This window comes from Herpailurus yagouaroundi, unplaced genomic scaffold (genome assembly GCF_014898765.1).
Source record: "Herpailurus yagouaroundi ecotype Mexico unplaced genomic scaffold, PumYag 355, whole genome shotgun sequence".
Lineage (NCBI taxonomy): Eukaryota > Metazoa > Chordata > Mammalia > Carnivora > Felidae > Herpailurus > Herpailurus yagouaroundi.
The window spans coordinates 7418776-7445097 of NW_024412572.1; the positions used below are offsets into that span (position 1 = coordinate 7418776).

Consider the following 26322-nt stretch of genomic DNA (forward strand, 5'->3'; position numbering starts at 1 on the left):
TTGTTTGTTTGTTTTTCTGAAATAACCTAGGCAATTCGCCCTTTTATCTGTGGAAATGCATAATTATGGGACAAGTCCTGAGACTCTTCTCAAAGAGGTAAAAACCTGAGCCCAACAGTGTGAAGAGGAAGGCTCCTGTTCCCTAAATCACTGCAGGGATGAGATGGATGCCCATTGATGTGTCTGACAGACACAGAGGAGATGAGGATGCTAAGAAGCAGATGACTAGATGAGACTCAGTGACAACGCCTGGCTGACATTCCATCCCGCAGACGTAGCAATTTTTTTTTACACTGAACTCTATTTGAAGAGTCAGCCATTCCTGTTAATGATTTAAAGATATCTTCCTTTTGGTGGTGTAACTACAATGTCAAATGCTTCCTTCATACTTTCCCTAGTTCTTCGAAGTCTAAGTACACGCCAAAAAGAACATGTAAGAGATAAAAACAAACAAAAAGAATACGTATGAGAGATAAGGATTACAAGATTTTTCTGTAAATCTTCCATACCTCCCAAGGAGTGACACAGCAAACATCTCAAACTTTACCCATGCCCTGTGGCCAGCCTTCTTTTGTCCTTTTTGCTTTGAGAGCACAAGCCATCCAGCCTTCAGATCTTGAGCTGTGGACAGGGAAGACCCATTTGTAAGGTAGAAAGTAATTCCTCTCACACTTGCAAGGTGCTATGTTTCCTTCCTCATTTGACGTTCTGACAGATCTAACGGCTCATCCGCCGGCGCCAAGACTGTGGGCTCATGAGGCTCCCTCTGGGCGCTGGGCTGTGCTTCTGTCTGACCACACGGGGTCGCTGTTTTACCAGTTCTAGCCAGACGTCTGCGTGGCTCACACCTTAGTTCAACAGTTGGGCAATGGGGTCCTGGTGAATTAATGGCAGAAACGAAATCTGAATACCAAACGAAATCTGACTTTTAGATTTTTATTTGTTTGTTTGAACCAATTTGGAAAGAGGTGTTATTTTACTTATTTTTAGAGATGAGTGTGGAAAGTAATAGAGTTAAGGAAACCATGAGATTAAAAAATCAAGCAACCGGGCTGTCTGGGTGGCTCAGTTGGTTGAATGTCCACCTCTTGGTTTGGGCTCAGGTCATGATCACAGGCTTGTGGGATCAAGCCCCATGTTGGGCTCTGTGCTGAGCATGTAGCTGCTTGGGATTCTCTTTCTCTCTCTCCCTCTGCCCCTCTTCCCCACTGGTAAAAAAAAAAAATTAAATCAAGCAACCATTGGGGGAGGGAGAAGGAAACCATGAGGACAATGCCTAGTCCTGCTTGGCTGGGCCACTGAACTTGAGTGATGACAATGGAGTGTGGGTCAGGGAAGTGGCTGCATACTGGGCATGCCTTTAGCCAAAGTTTATTCCTTGCTCTTAAGTAGTTTCTATGCTGCGAAATACTTTGCATGCTTTGCTTGAAGGTTATCATTATAGACATGGGGTATAATTATAGCTACCAATTATCTAGTGCTTACTGTATACTGGCTGCTTTATATATATTACACATAATTCTCTCAGTACCTCTGTAAGCTAGGCATTATTATCCACATGTGACAGATGGCAAAACTAAGACTCAGAGAGGCTATGTAATATCATTTGACTCACACAGCTAATAATTGATGCTGACACCGGAGCTCTTTCTGGTTCCTTAGTGGGTTTCTGGGTAATTATAGCATCTAGTCACCTGAAATAAGAGGTGCCTATTTCCTTTTAAGTCTCAAGGTGTGTACAGTAATCTTCCTCATCTAGCCAGCATGAATTTTGGATGAGAAGAGCGACTGAGGAAATTTCTTTTGATGGGGCACACGGTGGAAGGAACTTGGTGATCTCAAATCTAAAGTCAAAGGACGGGGGTGCCTGGCCAGCTCAGTTGGTAGAGCATGTGACTCTTGATCTCTTTTGATCTCAGGGTTGTGAGTTTGAGTCCCATGTCGGGTGCAGGGAGTATTGAAAAATAAAATCTTTTAAAAAAATTGAAAAGGTAAAGTAAAAGGACAAAGCATACAGAGCCAATTACAGGAAATCAGGCACAAAATGACCAGAGTATATTTATGTACGTGTTGAAGCAAAGAGAGAGCTGTGTATTGCTGAACTTGGGGAGTTACATGTCTAGGACAGTGCAACCAACTAGGCAACTCACAGTATGAATTACAGAGCTGCCTTTGTGGTGGGGGTCATTGTACACAAGAGAAGTGGCTTTTTTTTTTTTTTTTTTTTAAATAAGCTCCATGCCTGACATGGGGCTTCAACTCACAACCCTGAGATCAGGTCATGTGTTGTACCGACTGAGCCAGCCAGGCACCCCAGTTTTTTTTTTTTTTTTTTCTTTGCGAATCTTAATTTGTTCTGGCAATGTAAGTAACACAGCATTAGGACTTGAGCCCTCAGGCTAGGTGAGACATTGTGGCCCTTGGAAAAAGCACCAAGCTGGCAGGAGGTGGTGAGATGGACTCTTCATGGAAAGGGGATGAGCCGTACAGATGAACAATGGGTAGGTTTCATGTGTCAAATCCCAAGTGCTAAGAGGGAGAGGAAGAACTGTACCAGCCTTAATGTGGAGCTTTAGAAGAAAAAAATACCCTTCCTTTCAATTATTAAGGACAGGTCTGAGGGGAAGGGGACAAGTCAAGTTGCTTATTGCTTCCCTTCTATGGACCTACAGGGTCTATGAACAGAGGAAAGAATGGGGATTGGCTGGTGGGAGAGCAGGGGTGGGAAGGGGAGTCACACAGTTCCCGGGTTTATGAGTCAGTCCCTGTGCTGGCCTTCATCCCCCAAGGCCAGAGCAGCATCTCTTCCTTCTGAGGAGATGGCCTGAGCTCTCAGGACTGGATGCATCAGCTTTCTGGCCTTCCCCATGATCCTTGGTTACTGGGATTCCCTTGTATCTCAAAAGCCTTGGAACAGTAAAGTCTCTCTCCAGGAATTTCCTTTCCAGTCAAAAAGCAGCCAAGTCTGCTGGCAGAAATGTTCTTTCCCTACCAGCAGGGTGGAAATCTGGCCAGTCCTCAGGAAGGGGCCTCGGAGGCCATTCTCTTCTCTGCTGCTTCCCCCGTATTTACCCAAAGGAAAACTCTCTTTCCATTGCCTTTCCCAGGTATTAGGAGTCTGAGGTTTTGAATAATAGTGGTCTTTACAATTCACAAGGGCTCTAAAAATGTCTGATGGCAAACAGACAAAACCATGAGCTGAGCTTCTGAACTTCCGTTCCCCAAGTGCTCTTCCAGCTGTCCAGTCTCTATGCCAGGACTTAATTCTTCTTCACAAAGAAGTAATTTCTATCACAAGGAAAGGAGACAATCTGAAGTACTTTTGAATTACGTGACCCATTCAGCCATTTGAAAGGCCCCATCTCCAAACCCAGTATAGCCTTGGCCCTTGACCAGACCAGTCAAAGCGTGGAGGCTGTGTGCTCCACAATGGGGTCAGAGGCACTGTGGGGACAGTGACACTGAGGGCAGGACACTGAGGGCAGGACACAGAGGGTGTTTTGATGCCAAGTGAGAACATGGAGCTCTTCTCATCACACTTGCCAGGTGTGCCCAAGGGAGTGGCTCACCCGGGCATCTGGGCTCAGAGCAAGACTAGGGGAGTGCTGTGGAGTGAGCAGCTCTTAGGGTTCCCCATCCTCCAGCTGCTCAGAGAGAAAGGAGCCCTGGTCAAAGCAAGATGGGGTTTAGTGTCACAGGAGAGGAAGCTTGAAACGGACATCGAGCAGAGCTTGGATTGCAGCTGGTTATTTTGAGTTCAGTCTGAAGCAATGCTCTCTCTATCTAGTGTGTGGAAACAGTGAAATAAGCAGTTATGTTCCCCTTTTGGTGGTGCTGGTAAGGAGGGAGTTCATTGCTTGCTAGGCACTGGTTCCTCATTGCTTGCCCTCGATCTGGCTGAATTGAAAACTTGGGACTCTCAGGATCTAGACCTAGAGATACCGCTGAGTGAATCTGGGGTGGGGCCTCAGAACCTGTGTTTTAAAAAAACCCCTTGGGTGATTGTGCTCACCAGCAAGGTTTGGGAATTGCTGATAGGTTACCATGTCTGACTACACCCAAATGTTCCATGCAGTAAGATTGGCTATTGGCAGGAACAGTTGGGCTTAGAAGTGTGACCCAAGTCCCAGGGTGTTAGAGGTCCGAGGATGGGAATTCAGAGTCAATCATCAATGTCTACACACTCAAGAGTCAACTGGGAGGGGTGCCTGAGTGGCTCAGTCAGTTAAGCATCGGACTCTTCATTTTGGCTCAGGTCATGATCTTGTGGTTCCTGAGTTCGAGTCCCGCATTGGGTTCCATGCTTTCAGTGCCACATCTTCTTGGGATTCTCTGTCTCTCCCCCTCTCTCTCCATCCCTCCTACACATATGTGCTCTCTCTCACTCTCTCTCAAAAATAAATAAACTTAAAAAAAAAGAATTCTCCCCTACATTTGACAAAGGCCTAAAAAGAGAAAGAAAAAGGGTGAACTGGGAGGGAGACTGGTAAACTGTCCCAGATTAGAATCTCCCAAGAGACTAAGAGCAGTACAGTCTGTCCCCAGATCCTCCTACATGAGAAGATGTGTAAGTGTAACCTCCTAGACCCGTTTCTAATCTCTACTGTGGTCAGTTGATTCCCCTAGTTTTGGAGAGTTGCACCAGACACAGCATGCACAAGCAGCACTGCTCTCAGATTGTACAAGACTACGCGCCTTGTGTGCAGATCTGGGCAGACCTGAGAGATAAGAGCTCAAGAGAAGCCTCTGAACGTTGTGGGTTCCCATGCCGGCCAGAGCAGGGCAAAGCTCTGCTGAACTGAACAGTTGCACACACTGGCTGGCTCTGCCCCAGGACCGACTGGCAGAAGCCAACTGGGGCTTTGTGTTCTCTAAGCAAAGTCCCCAGGGAGCATCTCTGTTTCTGTTTCAGCAGTCTTGAATTTGGGTTTGGCACCAAATTAAGAACTCACCCTGATAAAAACTTGGTTAACCTGTAGAGTCAATATGAACTTTTGATGGGCATGGAGACCCAGGGCCAGAGACCAGAATTCTCATCAGCTCTGTTGACCATTTGTCTAAGAACCTTAGACAAAAACATCAGGCTTCCAGGCGTTAGCTTGCTTATCAGCTCCTGGCCAGGTCTACCTACCACTCAGGGGTTGTGTAAGGCTTAGCTGCCACAGAAGATGAGGAAGTAATGTTGAAAATGCACACAATCCATTCTGGTGTTACTTATTTCAGTTATGCTGTGGAGTGTTGTGAACTGACCCAATCCCTGTTTCTAAGCCTTCTATTGCGTTTTCCCAACAAAGTAGTAAAAAACACTTCTTCTGCCAAACTTTTTTTTTTTTTTTTTTGGTAACAAAAAAAACCCCAAGGTGGATATAGAATAGCCAGACAGAGGCTATTTGTCACCAGGACAGGTAACTGAGAATTATAGATCTCATTCCCTAAGAAAGTTAAGAAAATAAGATACATTTAGATGTTTGGGAGAATTTAGTACAATCTGGGGACAGGGAGAAAACCAGACACACTCTGGAGACTCAGCTCAGCTACTCAACTCTGTGAGTCCTGCCTCCCTTAGGGAATTAACCAACCTCTAAAAAAACATTAGCAAGGGCACAGATCTGGTGCAGATACTTGGCTTCCCAAGCAACTAGCTAAATGATCTCATGCAGTTTCCCTGGCAATAAAACAGGGATAATAATATCTTTACCTCAAATAAGATAATGGATGTGAAAACCTTTTGTGAAATATAATCCTTTGAGAGATTGAGATATTGGTATAGATACATTGAGACTGTATCGAGGCAAAAGCAAAGAAAGCATGATTTTTAAAAAGTACAGAATTATGACATGTAAGATCTTGGGAATCATCTCTTGATTGAAGCCAACTACATCTGTAAGGAATCTCACCTGGATTTCTTTAGTCTTTTGTATACCCGGAAATCCACCGTTCTTTCCTGTGTCAACTTTGGTCTTTCCTGAGAGGGTCATCAACTGAAAAATAAGTGAATGTTTATAAATTAGAATTTCAAAAACGTGAAAATTCAAAATTAAGTAGAAAACCTGCTCTTCTTCAAAAGGGAGCCATTTTTTAAATCTCCAGTCTGCTTACCATTGTTTCTGGGGTACAAAGACCTTAGGAAACCTCAAAAGGACCAAGAAACCTGGACTAGAAGCAGAAGGAAAGTAGGGTTATCCTTGGGGCTCTCAGAAGATGTGGACGGGGAGCCAGATGCCCAGAGGAATTCTGGGATTTACTCTGCCTTCTTCAGGTTCTGGCCATGCTGCTCATAACTCTTTCTTTTCTGTGGCCTCCATCCCACGCTGTGGCAGTCACACAGAGGGCTGAGAATCAGGGAAGTGCCCCCGCCCTCCAGAAAAGTTCTCTGATGGGGGAAGAAGATTCTCAGGATCTCAGGTTGGACGTTGGAAGGCATTTTCTGAGGGATAACTCCCCCGGGGCGGTGGGGGGGGGGGGGGGTTGTGTTACCCTTGTACAAATGATGATTTCAAGGACACAGGAAGTTCTCTTGGGCTGTTCTGAATAATTAAGATTACACATTCCCTTGTTTATCTAGGGGAAATGCCTCCCAATTCTAAACATTTGACTTACAAATTCCCTTTCCAAGAACAATGCCCATTCATGAGTTGGGGACATTCTGTACAAACAATGGCTGGTCAGCTGTCACAATTCTCAGGACAGGGAGGTGGTTAGCGTGTCACCCCTACAGAGTGGGGTGTGTTTAGAAACTCAACTCCTAGTGTTTGTTAGGGATGCATAAACATAAAAGATAGGTCCAGACCTGTCCAGAGGAACATGCCCTGTGCATGTAACAGTCACACGTCCTAACATGTCACCTAACCTTTGCTCTGAGCTGAAGAATATTGGGTAACTGTGACCTCCACTGAGGTCATAGTAACACACCTTCAGATACTATCCAGGCTAACAATGTTTAGAAAAAATTAACTCCCAAGTAGCACACTTATCATTTTTCCTGCTTATCTTTTTTTTTTTAAGATTTTATTTTTAAGTAATCTCTACACCCAGCATGGGGCTCAAACTCACAACCCCAAGAATGAGAGTAGCATGTTCTACCGACTAAGCCAACCAGGCACCCCTCTCCTGTCTTTTGACAATACAGGAGTAGAGAAACTGTTTGGAAATCAAAACACTGAGGTTATCTTTTTTTTTGCATTTCATGTAGAGAGTTTCTTTCTTTCTTTTTTGCATTTCTTTCTTTTTCTTTTCTTTCTTTCTTTTTTGCATTTCATGTAGAGAGTTTTATTTATTTCTATTTCAGCTTTTTAAGAAAACATCATTGGCATAAGTACTGTACAAGTTTTAGGTATACAGCATAATGACCTGACTTACCTATGTTGTATAATTGCCACAGTAAGTTTAGTTAACGCCCATCATCTCAGATAGATACCAAAAAAAAAAAAAAAAAAGAAAGAAAGAAAGAAAAAGGAAAGAAAAAGACAAAATGCTTTTTTTCCTCATAATGAGAACTTTTAGGATCTACCCTCTTAGCAACTTTTAGATGAACCGCATAGAGCAGTGTTAACCACAGCCATCACGCTGTCATTACGTCCCCAGGACTCATTTATAGAACCCGGGCTTTTTCCAAATCCCTATTTGTAGAGTTCTAGGCAGACATAGATTAAGATTTTGTGGGAGTTAAAGGCTATACAATGGAGGTGGGGGAGACAATAAAAAAAATAATGAATACCAAATTATGAATAGCAAGAGAGACACCCTGAAGCTTAAACTTCACTCTGGTTCTAGGGAAAGCATCCAGAAGATTCCATGAAAATCTTATAGAGGCTTAAGTTGTTTTTTGTAAAACATTCTCACTCCTTCTTGCCTTAAGTGAATTCTGGAATTTCCTTGACAATGTCCTCAGTTGAAAACTTGCTAGGGTGCCTGGGTGGCTCAGGCATGAAGCATCTGACTTTAGCTTAGGTTTTGACCTCACAGTTCGTGAGTTCAAGTCCCCATCAGGTGAACTCCAGCTCTGTTTTGGGGGTGCCCCACTTCTCTCTCTCTCTCTCTCTCTCTCTCTCTTTGCCTCTCCTGGGATTCTCCTTCTCTCTCTCTTTGCCCTTTGCTCAGTTGAGCCCTCTATCAAAAAAAAAAAAAAAAAAGAAAGAAAGAAAAGCTTTCTAGGGTAAAGGCTCTTCTTTCTCTCATGCCCCTTTGCTAAGGGGCTTGAGGAGGGGGAGGTGCTGCGTGCATACCCCACAATTTCAGAACTAGCCAGCAAAGCCTCCAGTCAGACCTTCCCCTCTCCGCACCTGGGGGTTCCTCTGCAAAGGCAGTGGGATTGAGGCACATGGCTACCTCTTCCTCCCAGCCAGTCTCCTGACAGTAAGCTGGGCCATGTTGGCAACTCACAAGCTGGCCACACCTGTGGAACTTGTCCCCTGATTTTTGTATTATCTGGCAGTTTCAAAGCCTAGATCCTCTTTGGATCCCTGAGCCCCGGCTCCCCTGCCTCGCCCTCATGGCTTCCAAACGTGCCCCGTGCTCTCATTACTACACTTCCTGGCTGTCTGCCCTGGCCTGCCCTCATTTTCTGCTCTCAGGACCGGGCCCTCATGGCCAGTCATAAGCACCCCACCCCACCGGCACCCTCAGATTCCACCTTCCACTGGCCATCTTGTTGAGAAGCAGCACTCAGCAGCGTGTGACTTACAGGGGTGAGCCGGTGGCATCCAGCCACTGAGGAAATACACTTCACTTTCTCTCCCACTGGGGCAAAGAGCCTTCTCAGATCCGATTCCTGACCCCTGCAGGGTAGAAAGGGTCTTTTGCACCTGTATAAAAACAGCTTTCAAATGCTCAAAGTGCTTTCCCGGGGCATGACCTTGAATGGTTACCTCCTTACCTTGGCCACCCACTGTCTGATTTCTCTCTGTTCCTTTCTCCTGCTGTGGTTTGCTGAAGAAAAACCACAGACCTAGGCATTCGCCCTCAGACAGACTCCTGCGGCTGGACCTCTCTTCTCCTCAGATGTGCCCCTCTCCCCTCTTCGGTTTCTCACCCCTGCCCCCCCACTGCCCCCCCACTGGTGTCCTCATCCTCTCTGCTGATGCTGCTCTGCCCTGGCCCTGAGACTGGGGGCGACACGAATTCCTGCCATTTCGCAACCCCTTCTCCCTCCAGAATTGTCCATTAACTTCACTCTTCCTCCCCGACAGCCTTCACTGTGGAGAAGAGAGAATTCAAGGAAGGTTCCAATGGGATTTTGTCCACACCTCCACTAGATCCCCCTCATCATGTGCAGTGGAGGTGTCTGTATATCTTGAGGCTACAGTTGGGACCTGCTAATAACCCCTGTTCCAGTGAGGGATTGGCTACTGGAAGGAAGTTTAGTGATTTGTTATGGTGTTTTCTTTTTACTTTTTTTTCAACACTTTATTTATTTTTGATAGAGAGAGACAGAGCACAAGTGGGGGAGGGGCAGAGAGAGACAGAGACACAGAATCCCAAGCGGGCTCCAAGCTGTCAGCACAGAGCCCGACGCGGGGCTCGAACTCACAAACCGCGAGATCATGACCTGAGACGAAGTCGGTCGCTTAACCGACTGAGCCACCCAGGCGCCCCAGCGATTCATTATGTTATGTCTGCTAGATTGTACAGGTGCTGAAGTCAGTGCTTGGATCTGTTGGATACAGCACCAGTTCACGGCACATGTGACTGACACATGTTAAAAGCTCAGTAAACATTTGTGGAAGGGAGGCAGGAAAGAAAGAAAGGAGGAGGGAAGTTGCTTAGGGGTAAATATTTCTAGGGAGGGTGCAGCCATGCTAAGGGCTAGTAGAAGGTTCAGATTGGAACCTTCTTTTTTTTTTTTTTTAATTTTTTTTAACGTTTTTTTAATTTATTTTTGAGACAGTGAGAGACAGAGCATGAACAGGGGAGGGTCAGAGAGAGGGAGACACAGAATCCGAAACAGGCTCTAGGCTCTGAGCTGTCAGCACAGAGCCCGACGCGGGGCTCGAACTCACAGACTGCGAGATCATGACCTGAGCCGAAGTCGGCCGCTTAACCGACTGAGCCACCCAGGCGCCTCCAGATTGGAACCTTCTACTGAGAAGCGCCATTGAAGGCAAGAACGATGAGGGAATACACCACTCAGTCCAGAACAACTAATGATCTTTTTTTTTCAGTCTTATTTTTTAATACTCAATGCTTAAATAATGATGTTTTGTGCAGCCCTTTGTATTTGTGATAGAAGAGATATGGAAAGAGCAAAGGAAATAGCTGACCAGGGCAGTTTGTCTTTACAAACTAGGGAAGAAGGATTTGACGAAAAAAATGAAAAGGATGTGTGTGGGTGAAACCTTCAAAGAATACACTAAAGCAAATTCCTAGTTGCACACTCACCTGTACACCTGTATTTACCTTTATGGCTTTCTCTAGGAATTAGAAATTGCGCGTTTGCATTGATAGCCATATTCCAATTCCAGTCAACACCATAAAGTTCATTTTCATTTTCTCTGACAGTGAGAAACTGGCTCTAATGAAAAGAATAAAAAAGAAGCAATGGGTCACCACGATCCTAGCTCCCGTGTCAGCCTCCTTGTAATGCCTGCAAGGGCGTAGCTCAGACTAGGGCAGAAGCAGTCTAAGCAGACCAGCGTGGCTGTGGGTGCACCTCCAGATTGTAAAAAGTCCCAGATGTGTCAGTGCTTCAGATTGATTTGGACACCCTTTATTTATTTACTTAAAAAAATTTTTTTAACATTTATTTATTTTTGAGACAGAGAGAGAGCATGAACAGGGGAGGGTCAGAGAGAGAGGGAGACACAGAATCTGAAACAGGCTCCAGGCTCTGAGCTGTCAGCACAGAGCCCGACACGGGGCCCGAACCCACGGACCGCGAGATCATGACCTGAGCCGAAGTCGGACGCTGAACCGACTGAGCCACCCAGGCGCCCCGATTTAGGACACACTTTAAATGCACACCAGGGCAAAGCTGAGCCAAAGCCAACTGGTGCCTCTGTGATTATGTCAAACCTCCAGGGTTCACATGGCTTAACTCGGGGTGACTTCCTCCTGTTGATCTAACCCTAGACCCAGGAATATGAGGTGAGCTTTTGGTTAGACTGGTATCAGATTAATTTTGGTATTTGGAGAAAATGAGAAGGTAGGAGAGACAGAGAAGGAAGAGAAAGCAATAAATGTATCATCACTTTAAAGCTGTCATAAAGATTGTTAAGTTCATTGCATACAAATTAAAATTTCCATGTGGCAAAAATAATGAAGGCACATCAAAACACACACAATAAACTGAGAAAATATTTGTAGTGTATATCATGACAAACCCAAAAGAAAAATGGGCAAAGGACCTTCAAAAAATCATAAAAGAAGAAATACAGATGGCTTTCAAACCATAAATAATTGATCAACCTCATTTTTAAAAATGTTTATTTATTATTTATTTTTAAGAGAGAGAGACACCAAGAGCACGAGGTGGAGAGAGGCAGAGAGAGAGGGAGACAGAGACTCCCAAGCAGGCTCCATGCCAGCAGCACCAGTGTAGAGCCTGAAGTGGGGGCTTGAACCCTCAGGAACTGTGAGAGCATGACCTGAGCTGAAGTCAAGAGTTGGACACTTGACTGAGCCACCCAGGTGCCTCTGGTCAACCTCATTTTTAACGAAAGAAATGTAAATTCAAATTATAAGAGGGGCGCCTGGGTGGCGCAGTCGGTTAAGCGTCCGACTTCAGCCAGGTCACGATCTCGCGGTCCGTGAGTTCAAGCCCTGCGTCAGGCTCTGGGCTGATGGCTCGGAGCCTGGAGCCTGTTTCCGATTCTGTGTCTCCCTCTCTCTCTGCCCCTCCCCCGTTCATGCTCTGTCTCTCTCTGTCCCAAAAATAAATAAAAAACGTTGAAAAAAAATTATAAGAGATGTCATTTTTCACCTAATAGATGAGTAGAGATGAACAATTTTTGGATAAATCACTGTGTGAGAGAGGATGTGGAGAAACAGGTACTCCATGCATTGTTAGTTGGAGTAAAAATTGGTACCACAACTTTGGAATAATCTATCAAAATAAAAATACACGCATCTTTTGATCCAGTGAACCCACCTCTATAGAATTATCCTAAACATATGTGTATACAAAGATGTTTGCACAAAAAACCTTCTTACATCATTATTTGGGGAGGAAAAGTCTGAAAGAACCTAAATGCCTATCAATAGAGGGAATGAATATTAAACATGGCTATTATATAAATTGAAAAATACACAAAATGGTTCATGGGCATATCTATGAATGCATGTGAAAATATACAAGCTTACTGAAAGGATATAACAAATTCATGATAGCACTGGATGGGAGGAGGAGGGCAGGATTGACTGTGAAGATCATAGAAATTTTTTTTTTTTTTTTGGTCTTAGACTATTTCAACTTTCTCTGTAACATTTTACCTCATTTATGTAAGAAAAAAAAACCGTTATGACTAAGCATTCTCATCAGCTCTGAAACTTTGTGTATTGCCTCCTACTTTTCTGTATTTTTCCAGAAGGCATGATATAGATCAGTGGGTATAAGGTGATATCTTTTGTGTAAAAAAAAAAGGCACCTGTGTGCTTGGTTACATGGAACCATCTCTGAAAAGATAGACAAGGTGACAATGGTTGATCGCTGGCAAGGGGAACAAGGAAGTGGGTGAGGGGTGGGAAGGAGATTAATTTTTCACTGCACATTCTGACTCTGTATATATTTAACCATGTGAGTGTATTACTTAATCATCATAAAGAGCAAACAAAAAGCATGTGTTAAGAGCCAGCTCTGCTTAGAGAGCAAGATAAGCATTGCCTGCCCTCTAGATCTGGAGTTGCCTCGACTTTACCAAGAGAAGAAAGGGCATCTTTTGGTTCTCTGAAGTCTTTGCCTGAGGAAAGAGAGAAGGGGAAAGATGGGGTGCACACCCTCAACCCCTGCCGAGAGCCGGGAGCAGCTATTACCACACCAGTTATGTAGTGCACAGGCAGGATAAACACTGAAAAATGTCCAGTATGGCAAAGACAAGTATATTTTAGGGAGTGAGAAGGAAGCCCATGGCCAGGCAAACTTTCAGATAGTTATTCTGTTTTCAAGTCAGAGTCCTCAGCAAGAAAACAAAACAGTCCAATCAATGGAAAATAAACTATGAAAACCTTATGACAAACATGGATGAACCCTGAAGACGTTATGCTAAGTGAAACAGACCAGTCACAAAAGGACAGATACCATGTGGTTCCACTTCTATGAGGGACCTACAGTAGTCAGAAGAGACAGAGAGTAGACTGCAGGTTGCCAGGGATGAGGTGGGAGTAGGGGATGGGGAATTCGTGTTTAATGGGAACAGAGATTCAGTTGGAAATGAAAAAGTTCTGGAAATGCATGGTGGTGATGGAGTCATGGCAATGTGAATGTACTTACTGCACTGAACTGTATGCTTAGAAATGATTAAAATGATAAATCTTATGTGATGTACATTTTACCACAATTAAAAAAAAGAAGTTGCCTACCGAGCTGACAGTCCTGACGAGCATAACACCATTAACTAGTCATTAAAGGTGCTATGGGGAGCACCCGGGTGGCTCCATCGGTTAAGACTCAGACTTCAGCTCAGCTCATATCTCACCATTCCTGAGTTCGAGACCCCCATAGGATTCTGTTCTGACAGCTCAGAGCCTGGAGCCTGCTTCAGATTCTGTCTGTCTGTCTGTCTGTCTCTCTGCCCCTCCCCTACTTGTGTGCTCCTCTCTCTCTCTCTCAAATAGTAAATGAATAAACTTAAAAAAAAAAAGGTGCAATGCTTAACCGGTCTTATTATTGCCTCATGAACCTTAACCAAACCCTCCTTTATTTTTTTCTCTATAAATTTTTTGATGAGAGTGTGAGTTACAACTCTGACATTCAGACATAAACAGGAGTGCATGCGTGAGCTATTAACATAACTATATATATATATATATATATAAAACTAACAACAACAAAACTAAACTAAACAAACAGCTCTTAAGTGATGAAGACAGTGAGCCTTACTCAGATTTCCTTCACACAGGTGGAAACATCCAATGAACCATTGGATGAACCAAATGAAACCATTTCTGTTTTCTGTAATGGCCAAGAGGGGAGAAACATTGCAACTGTGGGAGGACCTCCCCCCGGCCCCTCACTCCTTCCACACAGCAACTATCCGTTGGTAATGTTCAGGTGAATGACATTTCACTGCTTTTTGACCTTTCCACCAGTGTCCTAACTGAATTTCCTTTCAAAGACAGTGTCATAATATGTGTGAGCGAGCATATCTCAAGCTCTAGACTTTAGGGAGAGTCCTGGTTTCTGGACTTTGAACAGAACTAGGGCAGAGGGAGTCTGGTATCTGAAAGTGATATTGCTGTCTACTTCTGCCAGCCAAATGCTGGTTTTGTAACTTTGTGTAGCCATGACCCAATCCCTGCTTGCCCCAACACTGATTAGCCCACTTTATTGTGCTCTTGTTATTCAAAATAACAGTCTGAGTGAGAGCCAAGGTGTCCTGTGGCATGTCACCCTATACCGCCTCTACCAATGACAGGGCCCATTTGGTGTGCCCAGCCCAGGCCTGTGCTCTGGTCCCCGAGCCTCCCACTCAGCACCACAGGATCCGTACATGGCCTAATGGCATGGAAACATCACTGCCATTGGACTCTGACTAGAGAGAAATTGAAATACCCATCTTTGATTGGGAAACCTAGCTAGAATATTTCTAATCTGCCTTGACCCTTGTCTAAAAAGAACTTTTATTTCAGTTGGCGTTTATTTGTCTTACAAATGGGAGCTCTGGCTCAGGGAGGAGGATTGGGGAGAAACAGACTATTACAGCAATTGGGTACAATTTGAATCCTTGACACATTAGGTTTTTTGTTTTTTGTGTTTTTGTTCTTTTTGTTTTGTTTTGTTTTTGTTGTTGTTGTTTTGGTATTACCTTCAAATAATCTCTAATTATCAGAAACATCACAAGCTTTTGCTTTCATAGACCAAAGAACCCCTCAACACATCTTATTTCTTCTGGTGTTAGAAAAAACAGGGCTCATTCTATACTCTTACTACCTCCAAACATTCAGGCTACAGGGGATACTTGGCTTCTTCCACACTCCAATCCGACTCTCTTTCTGAAGAACATGGAGAGGCAAGTACTAATATCACATCTCCTTCTGTGGGCTGAAGATTTGAGGGTGGAGGAGAATCAGCTCCTTAAGGAGGGAGAATGAACCAAACCAGAAAGGGGATTCATGGACCTGTTTGGGCCCTTTAAAGCTTTCCTTGAAGACCTTGCCTGGAGGCAAAAGCCTCTTTATCTTGGAGCAACCACAGTTGTCACCTCCTCTTCACTCACTTCCAAAGCTAATAGTGCCTGACTTTGTTTCCACTGCAAGCAATTCTTTATAACGTCCCTCAGACAGGCACTCTCTCCCCCTATTCTCTATTTTTATCCCTACATTTTTCTCGTTACTGGTACAGGTCTTCCACAAAACCGGTTAACGGAGGGAATCCTGATGATTTGTTCATTCATTCACCTTATATTTGCTGAGCACATAATTTACAAACCACTGGAGGTTTAGACTTCATTCCATTAATTTAAGAAATGATATAGTTTACAACTCATTTGGAAAGACTTTGATTGTTAAGTTTCTCACTTCAACTAAATTATAGTTGGTTTCTTTTGTTTTGTTTTGTTTTGCAGTATGAAGTTGTTGGTGTGTTATTAGTGTTCAGGACAGTGTTGTGAGTCACAAGTCTACTCCTGACATCTGGTAAAAGGTCTGCCACGTTGGCCCCAGTGTATTTACACCTGTAAGTGCAGTGTTCATTTTACCCTGTGGTTCTCACTGGCACCAATGTCTGAATCTTGAAGCTGGCACAGTATAGCTTTTCCCTAAGATTCAGATGTACTTTTTCACCTTTAAAAACCCCAGCATTTTAACTTTACCAATACAGCTAAACACACATTGTTTTTCCTCCCAGTTGCTCCTAAAGCTGGATGTTCCTGGAGTTCTATGTCTCTACCAGGCCTATCTCAGGTCCACAGTAGGGATAAAAAGTACACAGAAGCTTCAGCCTAAGTCCCATTGCTGTAACTCTGGTGCTCAAGGGTCTGCTGTTCCTTCCTAGTTTTTTCACATTGATACCATAGGGCTGGGTTTTTACTTGGTTTCCCTGTCTAGGCTTCTAGTTTCCTACTGAGATTAAAGACTGCAGTGTCTGTCTTTCTGTATTGGTTCCTTTAAGGACCCCTCTAAAGTTTTATGTGATCCTGGTGAGGCTATGAAGACCTCCTCCTAATCCCTGGATAATAAAGTGCGATAGGTGTGTGGCCTAGGCTGGCCAATCAGAGGGCCCTATCTTCCTTAGTGGTGGCGGTCAGTTCAGGAATAGGTAAAACCCATGCCAGCCCAATCAGAACTCTTCTTAGACTTTTTTTTTTTTTTTTTTTAACTAAAGTTACCTGGAAAGATGTTCTCTATCCATTAGGACTGCTGAGCTTGGGGAAAGTGAGACAGGAACAGTTAACAGCCATCTTGACTTTGGCAACAGAGCCTACATGCTAGGGAAGCCAAGCAGAGGCAAGGAAAGTTCAGAGATAGAGTGAGTGGTGGATTGGATTATAGCTTCCAAATCTTCATGCTTAATTTGAAATTATATATATATAGAGATAGATTTATCTATTTACCTATCATCTATCTCTATCCATCTCTCTCTCTCTAATCTTTTGCCATTTGACTTTGCATTGCCTCCCACTAGAGTAAATGGAATTACATCCGTGCCCATTGACTTTGGACTTGGCCATATGACTTATTTTGACCAGTAGAGCAGGGATGAAAATGACCAGTGCAGGGGCTCCTGGGTGGCTCAGTCTGTTAAGCATCTTCGGCTCAGGTCATGATTTCATGGTTTATGAGTTCAAGCCCCACATCAGGCTCTGTGCTGACAGCATGGAGCCTGGAGCCTGCTTTGAGTTCTGTGTCTCCCTCTCTCTCTGCCCCTCCCCTGCTCACACTCTGTCTCTCTGTCTCTCTCTCAAAAATAAACAAACATAAAAAAAAAAAAAAAAAAGAAAGAAATGACCAGTGCGCCCATTCTAAGCTGAGGCCTTATGAGTTTCCACCAACAATTTTGGATCTTCTGCTCTCTCCCATGGAAAGAACAGATAGCTGTTCATCCCTCTGCTTTGGTCCCAGGATGAACACATGGAGCAGATCTGTAGCTAACCTGAAGACTGTAGTCCAGCTAAGCCCATCCATGACCAGCCAATATTAGCTTAAACATAGCCAATCTACAGACTTGTCAGCAAGAAATAAATTTTCATTGTTGTAGGCCACTGAGATTTTGAGTTACTTGTTACATAGCATTGAGGTGAGGGGGCTAACTTGCTACAAAACATGTTTACAGCAAAAGTGACTAACATAGATGGCCAGTGAAAAAGAGTTGTGAGTGTATCATTTAAACCTTTGATCACATTGCATCGGAAGTTAATGCCACCCAATTATGTGAGTTCTATTATTAGGAACTAAACAGGTCCCAACCAATGCAAAAATCCTTCGTAAGCTCGCAGGATATAGTCTTATAATCTTCACTCGTCCTTATCAAATCACTCCCTCAGAATATTGGTTCTGTATATCTGCTAGCATCCTGACATAAGTGGTCAGATCACAAGCAATAACACTATTGCCACAGCCTGACCTTTAATCTGACCCAACACCCAACAGTTTTAACAGAGCTGGTGTATTCCAACTGCCAAATAATCATCTGTCCTTTGTCCTAAGGGCTGATATCTGTCCTAACTACAGCTGAACTTGCCCTAACCCTTGGATGCTGCCCTTTTTAGATCCAGCCTCTGTCACTGGATCTGTTTCTTCAGTTCCTTTGGTCTACTTAACACTTGGCTGTACTCTTGCCCACAAACCTACATATCTGAAACAGAATACACTTTTACTATGACAATGTAAATATAGCAAATATAAAAAATAAGTGCAAGATAAACATTTCACCTTAATTCGTGATGTTATCTTTGCACTGCAAATAGAATGTTTTTTTTCTAACTTACCCTGAATTCTATTCTGGAGTTAAATTTGTGAGGAGAGGAAATCTGAAAATGTGGATCAACTTGGTCAGAATCTAGAAATAGGAGGATGGAGAGCAAAATTGGTGTATGTCCTCCCATGGAGCAGGTGCATAGCTCCAAGAAAATCCACATGCTAGCAAGGATTATTTATAGAACATAGATGACATTAGGCCAAAACTTCAGATTGCTCTTTAGACTCCCTAATTCTTCTTTTTAAAACACGTATATAATTTTCAGACATTTATAATATATTTTTAAAATTCAAGCACAGATAATAATATAGAAAACACAAATAATATAACAAACACCTCTACTCTCACAATCCAAGATTTCTGTTAAATTTTTGTCTTATGTGCTTTATCTTTTTTCCTGCAGAGAAATAAAACATTATGAATGTAGCTAAAGTCCCTTTAACCACGACTCTTAGTTCTTTTCCCTCTCCCTTTCCATCCCATGAGCAGATAAGTTCTTTTTAATTCAAATCAATGCCATTTTACTGTTCAGGTTGTTTTGCCACTTGGTTTTAGTTCGTGTGTGTGTGAGTGTGAGTGTGTGTGTGTGTGTGTGTGTGTGTGTGTGTGTTTGAGAGAGAGAGAGAGAGAGAGCATGCATGAGCAGGGTAGAGGCAGAGAGAGGGGGACAGAGGATCAGACACTGTGCTGACAGCTGCGCTGACCCGTGCTGACAGCAGAGAGCCTGTTGCGGGGCTGCAACTCAAAAACTGTGAGATCATGACCTGAGCTGAAGTTGGACACTTTTAACTATGAGCCAACCAGGCGTGCCCACGTGTGTGTTCTTTTGACAGTATATGTTTATTTTCTTTTTAATTTTATTTAAATCCAAGTTAGTTAACATACAGTGTAATAATGGTTTCAGGAGTAGAATTTTGTGATTCATCACTTACATAGAACACCCAGTGCTCATCCCAACAAGTGTCCTCCTTAATGCCCATCACCCACTTAGCTCACCCCCCACTCAACACCCCTCCAGCAACCCTCTGTTTCCTGTGTTTAAGAGTCTCTTATGGTTTGCCTAGTCTATGTGTTTTTGAGATCTATTTTTTTTCAACTTTTGTGTGAGATCATATTGAATGTATTCTACTGTAACTTGCTTACCTCAAAACACATTATGTTTTGCAATTTATAGCAGGGGCACCTGGGTGGCTCAGTCGGTTAAGCATATGATTTTGATTCAGTTCATGGGTTCAAGCCCCCTGTTGGGCTCTGTGCTGACAGCTCAGAGCCTGGAGCCTGCTTCAGATTCTGTGTCTCCCTCTCTCTCTGCCCCTCCTCCACTCACTCTCTGTCTCTCAAAAAAAAAAAAATGTTAAAAAAATTTTTAATTGAAGTATAGTTTTTAGATGTACAACATATTAGTTTTCAGGTATACAACATGATTTGACATTTGTATATATTGCAAAATGATCACCACAATGTCTGGTTACCACTTCAAAAAATCCTTTGCAGTAATTGACCTATCCAGATTTTCTATTTCTTTATGAATCAGTATTGAAAGACTATATGTTTCTAACAATGTTTCTGTTTTTTCCCAGGTTGTCAAATGTGTTGGCATATAATTGTTCATAGTAGTGTCTTATGATTCCCTGTATTTCTTTGCTATCAAATGCAAAATGTGACATCATAAATATAAAAAGTTATGGAGAGGGACTAAAAATGTAGAGTTTTAGAATGCATTCAAACTTGTTATCAACTTAAAATAGATTGCTTTTTGATATCACAATTTACATCTTTTTATTTTGTACATCCCTTAACTAATTATTGTGGTTATAGTTATTTTTGCTACTTTTGCCTTTTAACCTTCATGCTAGCTTTGTAAGTGATCAACCCACTTACTATATACTTATATTGGAATTTCACTCTCGTATGTTTTCTTCTTACTAATTTGTGCCCCTTCCCTTTTTTTTTTAGCTTAAAGAAATTCCTTTAACATTTCGTGTAGGACCAGTTTAGTGGTGATGAAATAATCCTTTAGCTTTTGTTTGTCTGGAAAGCTCTTTATCTCTCCTTTACTCCTTTTTTTTTTTTTTTTTTAAAGTAGGTTCCATTCCTAACATGGGGCTTGAATTTACCCCCCTGAGACTGAGAGTCACAGGTTCTACTGACTGGGCCAGTCAGGTGCCCCTCTTTATCTCTCCTTTAATTCTGAATGATAACCTTGCCAAATTGAGTGCTCCTGGTTGGAAGATTTTCCCCTTCAGCACTTTTGAATATATCAGGACACTCCATTCTGGCCACAGCATTTCTTTTTCACATTGTGCTTTGTTTTTTCTCTTGCTGTTTTTAAGATTTTCTCTTCATCTTTAACTCTTGACATTAAAAAAAAATTTTTTTTTTAACGTTTATTTATTTTTGAGACAGAGACAGACAGAGCATGAACGGGGGAGGGCCAGAGAGAGAGGGAGACACAGAATCTGAAACAGGCTCCAGGCTCTGAGCTGTCAGCACAGAGCCTGACGCAGGGCTCTGTCTCACAGGCTGAGAGATCATGACCTGAGCTGAAGTCAGACGCTTAACTGATCGAGCCACCCAGGCGCCCCATTAACTCTTGACATTTTAATTATAATGTGTCTCAGTGTGGCTCTCTTTGGGTTTATCTTTTTTGGAAGTCTTTTGGCTTTCCTGGACCTGGACGTTTGTTTTCTTCCCCAAGTTAGGGAATATTTCAGCTATTATTTTTTTCAAAGAAATTTTCTGCTCCTTTCTCCTCTCTCTTCTCCTTTTGGGACCCCTCTAATGCAGATGTTATTCTGCGTGATGTTGTCTCACTTTTTAAAATTAATTTTTCTCAACGTTTATTTATTTTTGGGACAGAGAGAGACAGAGCATGAACGGGGAAGGGGCAGAGAGAGAGGGAGACACAGAATCGGAAACAGGCTCCAGGCTCTGAGCCATCAGCCCAGAGCCTGACGCGGGGCTCGAACTCACGGACCGCGAGATCGTGACCTGGCCGAAGTCGGACGCCCAACCGACTGCGCCACCCAGGCGCCCCTTAAAATTAATTTTTCTTCTTGCTACTCTGATTGGGTGAGTTCTACTTCCCTCTTTTACAGCTCACTGATTCTTTCTTCTGCTTCATCGGGTCTGCTGTTATACCCCTCTAACATATTTTTTCAGTGCCGTTATTGTACTCTTTAGCTCTGTAACTTCTGTTCGGTACTTTATTATATTTTCTGTCTGTTTGTTGAAGTTCTCACTGTGTTCATCCATTCTTCTCCTGAGTTCAGTGAGCATCTTTATGATCATTATCCTAAACTCTTTATCAGGTAAATTACTTATCTTTGTTTCATTAAAATTTTTCACCTCTGGGGTTTTATCCTGTTCTTTTTTAGGGAATATACCCCAGTCTCCTTATTTTGCTTAACTCTCTCTTTCTATACATTAGGTGAAACAGCTATCTTTTCCAGTCTTAAAGGAGTGGCCCTTTGTAGGAAAGAAAACCTATCGTTTAACTTTGCCTTAGTTCTTGGTTGTTTCTCCAACTTTAGTGATTGTCTAAGCAACCTGATTTATTCCTTTAAAAAAATTTTTTTTTAATGTTTATTTTTGAAAGAGAGAGAGATAGAGTGCAAGCAGGGTAAGGGCAGAGAGAGAGGGAGACACAGAATCTGAAGAAGGTTCCAGGCTCTGAGCTGCTAGCAGAGTCCAATATGGGGCTCGAACCCACAGATCATGAGATCATGACCTGAGCCAAAGTCGGTCACTCAACTGCCTGAGCCACCCAGGCACCCCAACCTGATTTATTCCTGATAGGTCCCAGTTATTGAGAGGCTTCCAGTTCCAGAGGGACAGTCTCAGCCCCTAACTTCAGGCTAATTGGAAAGTAGACCCTCAGGCAGCAGCTTTAAATGTATGCAAATATATACAGTCCTGTGGTGCCATAAAGGTTAACCTTGCTGGCCTCCAGATCAGGAAATCTGAAAGTGTCTCCTTGGAGACAGTTGCAAAAATCAGGACTCCAGATGAGTCCTTTCTGGGAGGTACCAGAAAACTGTAGCAAGGCCAAGGGACAGTGCAAAGATGGCATCCCCAGGCTACATTCCCTGAGAGCATTTCTGTAGCCTCTGGGTGTGTGGCTACCCAAAATTTGCTGCTCTATTCATGTCTTCTGCCCATTAAAAAAAATTTTTTTTTAACGTTTATTTATTATTGAGAGACAGAGAGAGACAGAGCATGAGCATGGGAAGGGCAGAGAGAGAGCAGGATACACAGAATCCGAAGCAGGCTCCAGGCTCCGAGTTGTCAGCACAGAGCCCCACACGGGGCTCAAACTCACAAACCTCAAGGTCATGACCTGAGCTGAAGTAGGTTGCTTAACTGACTGAGCCACCCAGGTGCCCCTCTGCCCATTTTTTAACTGAATTATTTGTTTTTTGGGTATTGGGTGTTACAAGCTCTTTATATATTTTCGATACTAACCCTTTATCAGATATGTCATTTGCAACCATCTTCTCCCATTCCAAAGGTTGCCTTTTAGTTTTGTTGATTATTTCCTTCACTGAGCTTTTTCTTTTCTTTTCTTTCTTTCTTTCTTTCTTTCTTTCTTTCTTTCTTTCTTTCTTTCTTTTTTTTCTGTAGTCCCAATAGTTTATTATTATTTCCCTTGCCTCTGGGGACCCTATCTAGAAAAGAGTTGCTAAGGCTAGTGTCAGAGAAACTACAGACCGTGCTCTCTTTGAGGATTTTTATGGTTTCAGGTCTTTTTTTTTAATGTTTATTTATTTTTGAGAGAGAGAGAGAGAGAGAGAGAGAGCATGAGTGGGGCAGAGACAGGGAGACAGAGGATCCAAAGCAGGCTCTGAGATGTCAGCACAGAACCCGATTCAGGCCTCAAAATCATTAGCTGTGAGATTATGATCTGAGTCAAAGTCAGAGGCTTAACCAACTGAGCCACCCAGGCGCTCCTGGTTTCATGTCTTGCATTGAGGTCTGTAATCCGTTTTGAATAGATTTTTGTGTATGGTGTAAGACAGTAGTTCAGTTTCATTCTTTTGCATGTTGCTGTCCAGTTTTCCTAACACTATCTGTTGAGGAGACTTTTTCTCATTGGATATTCTTTCCTGCTTTGTCAAAGGTTAATTGACCACATAATCAGGGATTTATTTCTGGGCTTTCTATTCTATTCTGTTCTATTGATCTATATGTCTGTTTTTGTGACCTATATGTCCGTTTTGATTACTTCAACTTTGTAATACATAACTTAAATTTTGGAGTTGTGATGCCTCCAGCTTTGCGTTGCTTTTTCAAAATTTCTTTGGCCATTCAGGATCTTTTGTGTTTCCCTACAAAGTTTAGGATTATTTGTTCTAGTTTTGTAAAAAGTGTTGTTGATATTTTGATAGGGATTGCATTAAATGTGTAGATTGCTTTGGGTTATATAGACAATTGTTCTTCCCATCCATGAGCATGGGTTATTTTTCCATTTCTTTGTGCCTTTTTCAATTTCTTTCATCAGTGCTTTATAGTTTTCAGAGCACAGGCCTTTCACCTCTTTGCTTAAGTTTATTTCTAGGTATCTTATTGTAACTGTAAATGGGGATTGTCTTCTTAATTTCTCTTTCTGCTGCTTCAATATTGGTGTACAATCATGCAACAGATTTCTGTAGAATGATTTAGTACCATGTGACTTTACTCAATTTGCTTATCAGTTCTAGTATATTTTTGCTGGAGTCTTTGAGGTTTTCTATATATAGTATCACATCATCTGCAATAGTGAAAGTTTGACTTCTTCCTTGCCTGTTTGGATTCTTTTTATTTCTTTTTGTCGTCTGATTGCTGTGGCTAGGACTTCCAGTACTATGTTGAATAAATATGGTGACAGTGGACATCTTAGTCTTGTTCCTGACTTTAGGGGAAAGGCTCTCAGTTTTTCCCCATTGAGGATGATGTTAGCTATGGGTTTTTTCTATAAGGCCTTTATTATGTTGAGGTATGTTGCTTCTAAACTTACTTTGTTGAGGGTTTTTATCATGAATGGATGTTGTACTTTGTCAAATGCTTTGTCTGTATCTATTGAAACAAGCATATAATTCTCTTTTTTAAATTTATTTTGTGAGAGAGAGAGGGAAAAGGGGAGAGACAGAGAGAGAGAGAGAGAGAGAGAGAGAGAACAAGTGGGGGAGGGGCAGAGAGAGGCAAAGAGAGAATCCCAAGCAGGCTCTTCATTGTCAGTGCAGAGCTCGATGCGGGACTCAAACTTCCAAACTGTGAGATCATGACATGAGCCGAAGTCAGACGCTTTACCCACTGAGCCACCCAGGTGCCCCACCATCATATGATACTTATCCTTTCTCTTATTGATGTGATGTGTCACATTGATTGATTTGCAAATATTGAACCACCCTGGCAACCCAGGCATAAAACCCACTTGATCATGGTGAATGTTTTTTAAAATGTATTGTTGGATTTGGTTTGCTAGCATTTTGTTGAGGAATTTTGCATCTATGCTCTTCAGAAATATTGGCCTGTAGTTTTCTTTTTTTGTGTGGTGACTTTATCCAGTTTTTGTATCAAGGTAATGCTGGCCTCATACAATGAATTTGGATATTTTCTTCTTTTTCTGTCTTTTGGAATAGTTTGAGAAGAATAGGTATTAACTCTTCTTTAAATATTTGGCAGAATTTGTCTGTGAAGCCATCTGGTCCTAGACTTTTGTTTGTTGGGATTTTTTTCCCCAAGTTTTTTTTTAATGTTTATTTTTGAGAGGAGGAGAGAGACAGAGACAGAGCATGAGTGGGGGAGGAGCAGAGAGAGGGACACACAGAATCTGAAGCAGGCTGCAGGCTCCGAGCTGTCAGCACAGAGTCCGACATGGGGCTTGAACTCATGAACCGTGAGATCATGACCTGAGCCAGTGTCAGATGCTTAACTGACTTGAGCCACCCAGGCACCCCTTCCCAAGTTTTTATTTAAATTATAGTTAGTTAACATATACAGTAAAATTGGTTTTAGGTGTAGAATTTAGTGATTAATCAATTACAATAACACCCAGTGCTTATGACAACATCACAACTGGCATCACAACCCAGTGCCCTCCTTAATACCCATCACCCACTTAGCCCATCCCCTACCCACCTTCCTCCATCAACCCTGTCTGTTCTCTGTAGTTAAGAATCTCTTATGGTTTGCTTCCCTCTCTCTCTTCCCCCATATGTTCATCTGGTTTGTTTCTTAAATTCCACATATGAGTGAGATCATATGGTATTTGTCTTTCTCTGACTGACTTATTTTGTTTAGCATAATATATTCTAGCTTCATCCATGTCATTGCAAATGGAAAGGTTTCATTCTTTTTGATATCTGAGTGATGTTCCACTGTGTGTGTGTGTGTGTGTGTGTGTGTGTGTGTGTACACCACTTCTTTATCCATTCATCAGTCCATGGACATTTGAGCTATTTCCATAATTTAACTATTGTTAATAATGCCTGCTATAAACATCAGGGTGCATGTACCCTTTTGAATCAGTATTTTGTATCCTTTGGGTAAATACATAGTAGTGCAATTACTGGGTCATAGGGTAGTTCTATTGTTAACTTTTTGAGGAAATTCCATACTGTTTTCCAGAGTGATTGTACCAATTTGCATTCCGACCAACAGTGTAAGAGGGTTCTCCTTTCTCCACATCCTTGCCAACATCTATTGTTTCCTGTGTTGTTAATTTTAGCCATTCTGACAGGGGTGAGGTGGTATTTCATCATGGTTTTGATTTTCATTTCCGTGATTATGAGTGATGTTGAGCATCTTTTCATGTGTCTGTTAGCCATCTGGATGTCTTTGGGAAAATGTCTGTTCATGTCTTCTGCCTATTTCTTTCTTTTTTAAAAAATTTATTTATTTATTTATTTATTTATTTATTTATTTATTTAGAGTATGTGCACATGGGTACAAGCAGGGAAGGGGCAGAGAGAGGGAGAGAGAAAATCCCAAGCAGGTTCCACACTGCCAATGCAAAGCCCAATGTGGGGCTTGAGCCTATGAACCTTGAGATCACAACCTGAGCCAAAACCAAGCATCAGATGCTTAACTGACTGAGCCACCCAGGTGACCCACTTCTGCCTATTTATTACTGGATTATTTATTTTTTGGGTGGTGAGTTGGATAAGTTCTTTATGTGTTTTGGATATTAACCCTTTATCAGATATGTCAGTTACAAATATGTTCTCCCATTCCATAGATTGTTTTTTAGTTTTGTTGATTTTTTCCTTCACCGT

At 42.4% G+C, this 26322-nt stretch overlaps 1 long non-coding RNA gene across 2 annotated transcripts in view; it reads right to left on the reverse strand.

Moving 5' to 3' along the window:
- Window positions 1–770: 770 nt before the first annotated feature.
- The window catches only part of LOC121022124 (uncharacterized), a 50143-nt gene continuing 24591 nt past the window's right edge, over window positions 771–26322 (reverse strand). The window contains exons 1-3 of one of the 2 annotated variants that reach the window (XR_005786822.1): window positions 16479–16579; window positions 5898–5981; window positions 771–876 (exon numbers count right to left, since the gene is read on the reverse strand). This is a non-coding gene — a long non-coding RNA (uncharacterized LOC121022124). Of the gene's footprint in view, window positions 877–5897; window positions 5982–16478; window positions 16580–26322 lie in introns of those variants that run through there. The other variant, XR_005786821.1, reaches the window with a different exon arrangement.